This window comes from Phodopus roborovskii, unplaced genomic scaffold (genome assembly GCF_943737965.1).
Source record: "Phodopus roborovskii unplaced genomic scaffold, PHOROB, whole genome shotgun sequence".
Taxonomy (NCBI): Eukaryota; Metazoa; Chordata; class Mammalia; order Rodentia; family Cricetidae; genus Phodopus; species Phodopus roborovskii.
In genome coordinates this window covers 2,503,877-2,515,871 of record NW_026126636.1, presented here as the reverse complement: position 1 = coordinate 2,515,871, position 11,995 = coordinate 2,503,877, and positions in this window count along the sequence as shown.

The window sequence follows — 11,995 nt, the reverse complement described above, 5'->3', positions numbered from 1 at the left end:
CGCCCACGGCGCTAGAGACAGCTCAGTAGCTGAGAGCACCTGCTCTCCTCGCAGAGGACCCAGGCTGGGCTCATGTCCTTCTGATCTGTACCTCCCTGGTGCTGGCATTACAGACGCATGCCATCACACATGATCTCCAGTGTCTTCATAATATAGCAGTGATCGCCGGAGTCTCATCCTGTGACAACTATTTCTCTTCACCCTCTTTCTGTTTACATTTAAATGTGTCCGGCTAAAGCCAGTACAAATGGAAACACTAATAGTTCCTGTCTGGGTTGTTCCATACCTTCCTTGTGTATGGCTCCATGTCAGCAACCACATAGGTAGGGTCTGTCTTTGACATGCCTCTCAGCCTGGTTTGACTCACTTAAGCCTTTTGTGGGTTTGGTAATGCTGAGAATGAATGTATGCCTTTATGCAGAGCTGACAAGTACTCTTATTCCTGAGTTACTCCCCAGCCCCTCACTGGGGGATTCTAGGCAGGGGCTCTACCAGTAAGCCACACCCCCATCCCCTCACTGGGGGATTCTAGGCAGGAGCTCTACCACTGAGCCACACTCTAGCCCCTCACTGGGGGATTCTAGGCAGGGGCTCTACCACTGAGCCACACCCTCATCCCCTCACTGGGGGATTCTAGGCAGCGCTCTACTGCTGAGCAGTGCCCCCAGTCTGAATACTTATTTCTAAAGGAAGCTATTCGATGGTCTTTGAGCTTTTCCAGTGCTTGGAGATCATTGCATAACTGCATGGGAACTGACATCTTCCTGGCTTCTTTCCAGCCTCATATCCCAGCAAATATGACCCCTTCTCTGCGAGAGTCTGTAGACCAGGCGTTCTGAGATATTGTTAATGTTTTTCTCTTTCTTTGTAAACTTTGTGTTAACTAGATTCAGAATGGTTTGAAGCTGAACTCCATGGGCCAGTTGGCATAGGCATGCATGCCAGTAGCTAAGGGCGGGGCCGGGAAGAGTCAAGTTCACCGAGCTTTGAAGCATCAGTTTTGTATCTTTCTCTTCCTTCCCACCTGCTATTCTTCTTACCTCGACCGCTCTGTGCTTTCCCCATCTCCATGGTTACCGCCTACACTTCGTTTCACTTGCAGGGCTGGAATCAGTCTTGTGTGTTCCTGAATGAGGGGGAGAGCAGCCCCACCACCCAACTGCAGCAGAGGGTGGTGCTCGGTCACATCAGCGGCTCACGTGTGGCCGTCCCCACTTGTTGGCACTTCTTACGGGTCGGCCTTGGCTGCTCCTTCCGCTTGTTTCTCTGGACCTACTTGAGCACCATTCCCTGTGCATCAACAGATCGGTCTGGGTACTGACACCCAGAGGCGAGGTCTCCCTAGTAGCAGATGTGGAGGCATACCGTCAGGCTTCAGATTCTTTGGGGTTCTTTATAGGAAAATGTAGAACTCTGAGCTGGAAATGAATATGTTTCCAGAACCCTCAAGTCCAGATATTTTATCATCCCAGTGTAGCGCTGGGCTAGGTTTTCACTAACATTCTTTGATTACACCCTGAGAATCTTCTTGAAAGCCCCTGGATGGGGATGAGTTTCCTCTTCCCCCTCTCCCTCGCCTCCGTTTCTTCCATATATGTGTGTGTGTGTGTGTGCGCGTGCGGGTGCGCGCGTGTGTATGTGTGTGTGCGTGTGTGTGTGCGCGCGAGTGTGTGTGTGTGTGTATGTGTGTAGGTCAGAGGATAACTCTTGGGAATGAGTTCTCACTTTCCACCGTGTGGTTCCTGGGATCAAACTCAGGTTGCCAGGCTTGCGCAGTGACTGTCATAACCCACTGAGCCATCCCCAGGCTAGAGACAGGGTCTCTCAGTTGAATCCAGAGCTCACAGATCCAGCTCACTAGCTCTATGTTTCTGGTCTCAGACTTCTGAGCACCGTAATTACAGGCAGGCCTCTGTACCGCCTGGCATTTATGTGGGTTCTGAAGATCCTGACACACTATTTATGCTTTCTGCTTGAAGGGCAAGGGCTTTAGCCAATAATGATCTCCCCACACCCTGAGTGTGGTTATGGTGTACATTTAACTATGAAGGCTTCTCTGACCATTCATGCATCTTTTTCAGGGAATGTCTGCTGGAGCTCTTTGCCATTTTTGAAAGTAAGATAATGAAAATACGTTTGATGCTGCCGGGCCACCATGTGCCATCAGCTGTACCTCATCACCACGACCTTTCCACGTCTCGTACATAGGGCAACAAGAGAGCCTGGGAACCAAGTCTAGCTGAGAAGCCACAAGCTTGGCTAAAAGGCATATCTACTTTGGAGGCTGGAGAGATAGCTCAGTGCTTAAGAGCACTGGCTACCCTTCCAGAAGATCCAGGTTTGGTTCCTAGCACCCATGTGTCGACAAATAGTCATCCATAACTCCAGTTCCCAGGGATCTGATGCCCTCCCCTGGTCTCCACAGGCGTACTTACACATGGTGCACAAACATGCATGCAGGCAAACCTCAAACACACACACATGCAGGCAAACCTCAAACACACACACGCACACACACACACACACACCTATAATATCTTGCCCCTGGGGTTAATAGCTGCTGATTTATAGTAACACCTCAGTGAAAACTGTTGGGTTCTGTATTTGGTTTTACTTTTACATAGCTATGACAATAGTATCTCAGAAAACAACAGTGCAGGAAAGATTTATTTAGCTGACAGGTTCAGTGGGGTCAGCCCACAGTTGCTTGGCTTGGCCAGAACATCATGGCAGAAGTAGTGAGTGGAGGGTAATTTTCCTTGTCCCAAAGTGAGCTGGAATCAGAGAGCCAGGAAGGAACTGGTGGCTGCAGAGAACCTCCAAAGTCCGAGGCACAGTGAACCATCTCCCCCAACTATGCCTGTCTCCCAGCACTTCCAGAACCTCAGCAAACAGCATCATGATCTAGAGTTCTCCACATGCTCCTTGGGAGACCTTTCATAATCAAATGCTAACAGGCACTACTGTGCAGATAGAAATTTGTATAATGCATTTCAAAAACCACAAGAGAAAATTTGCAGATCCCCACCACAAAGAGTCGGCAAATGGGGATGGAGAGATGGCTCAGGAGTTGAGAGCACTTGCTACTCCTGGAGGGGACTAGAGTTTGATTCCAAGCTGGGAGCTCTCTCTAACTCCAGTTCCAGGGAATCTGATGCTCTATCCTGAACTCCAACGTCACCAGAAATTCTATTAGGCAAAATACCCCCACTCACACAAAATAAAAAGTAGTGATTTCAAAACTCTTTAAAAGAATTGGTACATGAGAAGATAAAGATGTTTAATTGATTTGAACAATATGTATCACATGGAGGCACTGAACATTTCATATTATATTTTTTTCTCATAGTACATTTTTAATATGCTTTTTTGGTATCGATTTTAAGTTCTACACTGTGGAAGAGAAAAATGGAGGTTGAAGAATTAACTATCAGTTTGTTCACTCCAATTCAAGTGGAAAACATTTCTACCAAAGGCCGGCATGAAATGAGTGCTGTGTGATGTGGACTAGTAGTGTTGTTTCTTCAACTCTTTGTCAGCCTCTTAAGCAGCATGATTAATAAAGCCGGTGTGTGGGAATGGCTTGGAACGAGCGAGTAGAACCAAAATAACTAAATACCAGTGAATGGTCCAAAGTCAATCTAAAAAGGACTGATGATCTAATTTGGTATGAAATGCAGAGTCTCTCATGGCACATGTTTTTCTTTTCATGGAAGAATAGACTTTTCTTAAGCATCAGTTCTAAAAACACTAACACTGACCCATGCCCCAGCCCCTCACTGGGGGATTCTAGGCAGGGGCTCTACCACTGAGCCACACCCCCAGCCCCTCACTGGGGGATTCTAGGCAGGGGCTCTACCACTGAGCCACACCCTAAGCCCCTCTCACTTGGGGAATCTAGGCAGGAGCTCAACCACTCAATCACACCTACAGTTCTGAATTTCTCATTTTAAACTGGAAATAGAATTTTATGACAGAAGTTCTTCTTGAAGAGTTATCTGAGGGACATAAAACTCAAGTAATAGACGTTTGTTAAATGGTTTAGTAAACTGGCTGAACAGTGCCTTATACATGCAGTGACTAGGAGGCTGAGGTTCACTGTTCCAACCCTTCAGGTATTTCATACAAGGCATGGGTGCAGCTACATCTGGGTCCCACACTTCTTTTCACAGAAGATGATACTGCCGCGGTAGGGTTTTGATTGAATTCTGCATCTTTTCCTTTGTGCCTCTCTTCCATACACTCTGTTAGTGTACTAGATATGGTCCAAACTAACTTACAGGAGGAAGGGTTTATTGAGTATTACAGTTCCAGAGGGAGACGAGTCCTTCATGGGAGGGAGGCAGAGCAGCAAGTTGCAGTCTTAACAACTGAGGCAGGAAGCAAGAGCTCACATCCTCAAGGGCAGGCATGAAGCAGAGAGAACAAACTGGCAATTGTGTGCATCTTTAAACTATCAAAGTCCACATCAGTGGCATATGTCCTCCAGCAAGGCCACACCTCCTAAACCCCCACCAACAGTGCCACCAACTGGGGACTAAGTGTTGAAACACACATCCCTATGGGGGGATATTCTCACTCATTGAGCAAGGAATAACAGACAGAAAGTATTGTTAAACTCTGCCCGTTTAATATTTTTTCATTCTTTGGCAGTCTTAGTTCACGGATATGATGAATGTTAGTTGTGTTCACGACACCTGCTCCCCCTGAAGCCAATCTTCTTTCCAACAAGTCCTCCTCAGGTGTCCTTTTTCACCGTGACCCGCTGGGTTTAATTAGGAATCGCTGACATGAGTGTGGGAGCTTGGGCGACCAAACAGTGGCTACACTACTGAAGAAAGTACTATCACCCCACCCCAGCAGCCATCAACTGCCAACAGTACCTGAGGGAGGGCCCTCTCCATCCATGATGAGATGCTGACAGGCCCAGGCTTGCACAGATAACCCCAGCTGCAATGGGCTCATGGACGAGATGGTGATGTTATGTTCAGGAGGCATCTTCTCCTGCACACCGCCCTGTGCTCCGTGTCTTAGACGTTTTTCCATGCCCCTTCTGTGACATTTCCTGACTCTTGGAGGAGGTGACATGGCTGTCCTAGGACAGGACTTTGCATTCCAATACCTTTTATTCTCCACATTAACCCCTTCCTGCTGCAATAAAAGGCTTCCTGGATGAAGGCTGGGGACACCCTAATCTCAGATAGAGACCTGGGAGTTGGGACTGAAGTGCCGGTGGTAACTCCACCTTAAATAGTGAATAAGAGCTGTGACTTCTCTACCCGTTTAGTCTTTTCTTTCTTTGAAGATTTTTATTGATTTAGTCTGTCAATGTATGCCATGCACTTGTTGGTGACTCGTGGAGGCCAGAAGAGGTTGATGGATTCCCTGGAACTGGAGTTACAGGTGGCTATGAAAAGCCATGTGGGTGCTGGGAAGAGAACTCAGGTCCTCAGGAAAAGCAGCCAGTGCTCTTAACTGCCAGCCACCACTCCAGTCCCTGATGTGGCTTTCTGTCTGTCCTCTGATGTTTCCTACCTCATCACCAGCCCCTTTGGTAGAATATGGAACACCACTGCCAGACTGCAATTCACTATTTTACATCAACAGGTAGGCATCTGAGCACCAGTGTGCTGCTGAAGAAATGGCCTCTTCCAAGGTTACACTTACATCACATCCCTTAGAGCCTTTGCACAGCCTGGGAGAGAAAGTAAGTGTGTGTGTGTGTGTGTGTGTGTGTGTGTGTGTGTGTGTGTGTGTACCCATGTGCTCATGGAGGCCAGCAGAAGGCATCAGACCCCCTAGAGGTAGAGTAACAGGAAGGTGCTGGAATCCACACTCAAGTACACTGAAAGATTGTTACAGGCTCTTAACCATGGAGCCATACCTCCAGCCCTACCTTTTAGGATTTCCAGACAGGGTCTTGCTATGTACCTCACCCTGGCCTTGAATTCTTGATTGTTCTGCCTCGGTTTCCCAAGTGAGGTGAACCACAGGTGTGCCCCCCAGCTCCTATCTCCAGTGGCTTCTTCTGCAGGGGAGAAGAATCTTAGCTGCAGGGGATTAGAAATAAAACCCAGCTCAAGGTTTCAATCACACCCCGCTACACTTTCTCTCACAGGCCTGAAATAAAATTTCTAACACCTTTTGTGATTGGATACACTGAATTTAAATAGGACTGCAGCTATAAACAAAAAGAGCAAGCTGTGGATTGATGTGTCTATTTCAGTGAACTGCAGCCACATTATTTCTGAATATGGAGACTAAAATTAATAAAATAACAAGTAGAAAAGGCTCAGAGTTTGGAGACGTGTCCTGTAGTGATACATCTTTAAATAACAGCAGCAGGTGTTCATAATAAAAGATAAAAAAATGAGTAATGTGCATTTCTATTTGTATTTATTTAGAGACATCTTTGCATTGTCGCCCAGGCTAGCCCCCATTCACAATGTAGTGGAGACTGGGCTTGAACTCCTGATCTTCTTGCCTCCACCTCCCAAGTGTTGGGGTAACAGCTGTGCACCTCCATGTCCAGTATGTTTTATTTTGGCAAGGGTTTTTCCAGGTCATTGTGTACACTGTAAAGGTAAGAATTGTATTTATTTATTTTTTGTGTTACTTGGGCTTTGAACCCAGAATTTTCCATATATTAGACAGGAGCTCTGCCATCTCAACAACCCTAAGATAACATTTTTATTAATTTTCCTTATTTTATTCCGAGGATGGAACCTAAGGCCTTATGCATGCTTTACACATTGTCTACCACTGAGATACACCCCGTCTGTAGTACTAATTTAAATCTGTCACTGATGCCAATGGCAATGACATGATATTTATAAGTACTTCATTTTAAGGAAGGGCAGAGCTGAGAAATAATCCTCACATCAGAAATGGAATGAAGATATTTAGTTCTGTTTTATGTCATTGGGCTTTTAGCTCAGATCCAATGATTTTCACTGGAATAGTTGGGCCTGAGCTCACAAGGGTCCCTCACTTTCTGATCTGTGCAAGTGAAGCTATCTACTTAATCAGAAGAGTCCATGTCCTTGACTGTTACTGTAGAGGTACCTGTCACATACTCAATTTTGCAAACTGTTGTAAAATGACATCTTTGTTATATGTATTCAGCAACCCAACTTGTTTAAATTGTTTAAGTGGTGCATAAGAAGACCAATCCAACGATTTCATTATATAGCATGGCATTTCAGTGTATCATTTTATAATAGATGTCTAAAATCAGACTTTTATTTACGAACTCACAGAGATCTGCCTGCCTCTGCCTCCCGAGTGCTGGGATTAAAGGCATTTGCCAACAATGCCCGGCTAAAATCAGACTTTTAAATCTGAAGACCTACTGTAATCTTGAGTAAGGCAAACAATTCAAAGCAATTACCTGTTATTGAAAAAACACTCAATTTTGCCTACATATCATAGATACTAAATGTATTCTGGTGCTGCCAGGTAAATGGGCCTACAGCTTCCAGCACAGTAGACAAACTGGTGTCTGTTGCTCATGCTGGAGCCTGAGATCTACACCTGTTTTACCTAAGCAAGCTGTTGCTTAGTGATGACTATAAGCACACTGGGCAGGGCTGGAGAGCTGGCCCAAAGGTTAAGAATGTCCCCTGCCCTTCCAGGGTATCCACCTGTGCTACTCACTGCCCGAAACTCCAGCTCTAGGAAATCTGATATTCTCTTCTGGCCTCTGTGGGTGCTGCATCCACGTGTCATAGGCACACTCATAAATAAAAAATAAATCCTTAAAAATAACAACTTCAAACACCAGACTTGTCTGACGCTTTACTGAGCTGGCAATGTTCTCATCTGACACTCTGGCTGCTTGATCTGAAGGAACCCTGACTTGGCCCTCAGCACCGGTGGGCCTGGCTGTAGGTGGCCTATGCTCCTTGCTGTAGTGCTGCAACTCCAGTCAGCCTGCCCATGAGTTTACTGAGCGCACCTTGCACCACGATGACAAAGGCAGGCTCTGTGACCAAGTCACAGCCCCAAGGATGAAGCCCGGAGGGGCACGCTGACATGGTCATGACGGAGGGACTCCAGTGCAGCGCAGTCTAATATTTACATATTCAGTTAAACAAATTGTTTGGCTTTACGTACCTATCACCTGAAGTACCGCCTGTAGAGTTTTGGAAAAGGCAGATAATGAAGAGGACAGAGGGGCCAGTGAGATGGCTTGGTAGGTGAAGCATGTGCTGTGGCAGCCTGGCAACCTAAGTCTGATCCCAGGAAAGCAGTAAGGTGGAAGGGAAGAACGCCCTCCAGCCTTTTCTTCTGACGTGTAAAGACATGCTGTGGTGCATGAATGGCCCACTCACACAGCACGCCTGCAAAGAAAAAAAATGCAACCCAGCTCTGACCATCACTGTGAAACAGCTTTCTTTCTATTTCGATTTCTGGTAGCTGTAGAGCCCAGATTTCAAGAGCCAGGGCTCAGCAGGTGTATCAGCTAATAAATATATGGGCTTTGTGGGTCATACAATCTACCGCCCAAACACAGTAACACACTAGAAAACAGCTGATAAAAAAGTTCAAAACTTTTTTATCAGCTGAGATTCAATAGAATTTTATTTATGGAAGCAAGTGGCGAGCTGGATTTGAAATGGAGGCCACCGTTTGCCAATCTCTCATCTACACCAGCACTAGCCAAGGGAAACAATGTAAACCATGTATGTAATTAAAAAGATCTCTAGTAACCACATCGATGTGTGCTGTGGTTTGGATGTAAGTGGCCACAAAGGTGCACGTGTTAGGTTTGGCTGTGAGCTTTTGAGAACTGATTCTATCTTTAGGGCTCCAACCAACCCAGCCACCAATCCACCCAGAGGAAGCAGCACCTGGCTAAGTCCATCTTGTTGCCCGCCTGTCTTTCCCCTCTGCTTCCTGGCCACCATGAGCTCTGCAGTCTGGTTCCCAGGTTCCCAGCAGGATATCCTGCCTCACAGCAGTGTGACAGCAAGAGAGAGATAATCTCAGACAGAAGCCTCTGAACCCACAGTCCAAGTCAACCTCCCTAAGTTTTACTGTTTTTTTTTTTTTTTTTTTTTTTTTTTTTTTTTTTTTGTTTTTTTTCCTTTTTCAAGACAGGGGTTCTCTGTGTAGCCTTGGCTATCCCAGAACTCTCTCTGTAGACAAGGCTGGCCTTGAACTTACAGAGACCTGCCTGCCTTTAGGTGTGAGTTACTTCCATCCTTTTTTTTTTTAAGGTATTCTGCAACGAAAAGCTAACAGTGAAAATGACTTTAACACATTTTTTATTTAACTCAATATATCCCAAATACTTTAACATGTAGCCAATATATAAAACTACCGAGATACTGTACATTTCTTTTGTATTAAATCTTTGCAACTGTTGGTTTTGTGCAGAGATCCCATCTATAGTACACAGCAGTTATGTGACTATGGCTGCCATGCAGGGCCCTGTGATCTGGATCTAGGTCTCCCATGACTGTCACAACAGTGTGAAGATTTGATCCTTGAAGAGTGACAGGACCACGTCATCCTACAGAGCATAGGACAAGGGGTTCTAGCAATCAAGGAGATCTTTGGTCTCAGTCACCTCTAACAGGGAAGACCTGGGGTTCTAGGGCACGAACTGTGCTGTAGTTAGGTGAAGCATCCCTGGCCTTTGCAATGAATCGTGGCAGACTACGGAAGGGGATGTGCGCACCCCACCCTGCAATCCCGGCCTTCAGTAGAGCTCTAATCACAGAAGGGAGCTAGCATCCACAGGTCAGCACTGAAATTGTCTCTGTGCTGCCGCCAGAGACAAACAACTGCCTAATGAGAGTCTTCGAACGATGCTTGTGAGACGTAGCAACCACGAGCCAGTGATAGCTCAGTAAATTAACAGAGCCTACTAATAAACGCCAAGCAGCTTTGGAGAAGCTATTGGTTTATACACACATTTCTAAATCAACAAACCCAAGACAAGGTTGGACATGTGCTGTTAAAGAAACTTAGAAACAAGTGTTTTTTTAAAAAAAATTTATTACCAAAATACAATATTTAAGTCAATACATGACAAACTCCTGTAAAGCAAAATAAATTATTCTAATTTTGCACAGTGCTTCTGAAGTTAAAGAGGTGCCTGGTGGCTTGCTGCATTCTTCTGCACAGGTGGCCTGCTCTACCACAAACACAACTCTAGAGTTTTGGCTTTAAGGCTTGCAGCTCGATGTGCAACAAAACGTGACCAAATGCCAATTGTCCAGTTTTAATGACAGTGTCAGGGTCAACTGTTGCTTTCTTACACGGTATTCCAGAAGTTTCTCTACTTTGGCTACAGAAGCAAAGCCATGTTACACAATACTCATTTTTTTTTTTTTTTTTTACAAAAATACACATCTTTATGCCCATGAATGTCAAACTCGTTTCTATTAAATATATTTATAGACTATTACTTTGAGCACCTTGCTGTACAATTAAAAAAAAAAAAAAAAGGATTAAATAAGTGTTTGTGAAACTGCTCGTATTTATCAAGCCAAAGACCCTGGGGAGGTGTGATGATGTAAACACGATGCTCATATTTGTTTTGTGAGGACAAAACCAAAACAGTTACAAAGCCACCAATGGCTACCTCAAACAGGACTGAAAGGTCCAGGCCAAAAGTTTCAGGTGGTATCGATGCTCAACGTGGTCTAGTCCCAGATAAACATGTGCCTGGCAGGCCAGTGGGGGCACCTGCCAGACTCCTATGGTCACTGCAAGGGGTAAGATGATAAAGCCCTAAAATAATATTGATAGAGACCACACCCATCCCCTCCATCTCATGTTTACTGAACCCAATGAATGTCTTTAGAGCAGTATTCCCCATCCGATCTTAGAACTGCAGGTGGTCAGGACAGAAGACAGACACAGGGCTCCCACGCCAAGGCCTACAGCAGTGATCGGCACACTGATTTGGCTGGTGACCCTGACTATGTCTGCAACTGCACACACACATTTCTGTTATTGAGACTGGTTAAAGCTTGCTACAAAATGTTACTAGGTGTGCAGTGTAGCAGGCCAGAGGGCTCACAGCAACAGAAGGCAGTGTGGCGGCTTCGAATCTCTGGGTTAATTTTCCCCCATGGGGTGGGGCAGATTCTAAACTCATGATCGCAGTCATGTAATCTGGGAAGCGTCATCTCAAGAGACACACTGCTGGAATGGCGGGATGTTGTGGGTGATTACTATTTTTTAAACAATTCTAGCAGATTAAAGCTAAGAAACTCAGGAAAGGCTAGTAGTTTTTAGACTAACAATAATGGAAAACAGATCTAGTGTGTGCGATAGCAATGGGTGAGGAAAATGGAAATTGTTTGCATTTGGCATTAAATATAAATGTTTTAATTGTGAAAATAAGAGAAAAATCTATTTAAATCCATAGAGCGAATTTAGGGGAATCTAATTAGTATCAATAAGTTCATTGTCTTATTAAAATCCATGTATTGGAAATGAATTAACTTTCATAAATAAATAAGCCTACCTTGGCCAAGGATGGTAGCACTTATCTTTAATCCCAACACCCAGGAAGCTGAGGCAAGTGGATCTCTGAGTTCAAAGCCAGCCTGGTCTTTAAAGTGAGTTCCAAGTCAGCCAAGGTTACATGACCCCCCCCCCCCAAAGCTATCCGAAATCAAGTCAAATAATGTCATTAAAGTGAGTGGGGTAAAGATAAAACAAATCAGAAGTTGTTTCCACATACCTGGCCCCATGCAACAGGTCCCAGTGCCATGTGAAAGCTAAGAACTCATTTCCTGGACACTTGAACTTTGGGAACAAAAGCTGTAAGTCTTGTCAACACCCATGGACCCTTTCCTTCCAAGAGCTGCCCCTCAACTCTGGGTGTGTAACAACACCTACATCAGCAGCAAGGCAGGATCTCCTTTATGGAGCAGCATGTGAGTGATCAGAACTTCAAAAACTTTAACACCCTGTTCGCCTCACCCTTTGAAATAATGACACAAGCCATGTGACTAATGAGGTCACACCTGCA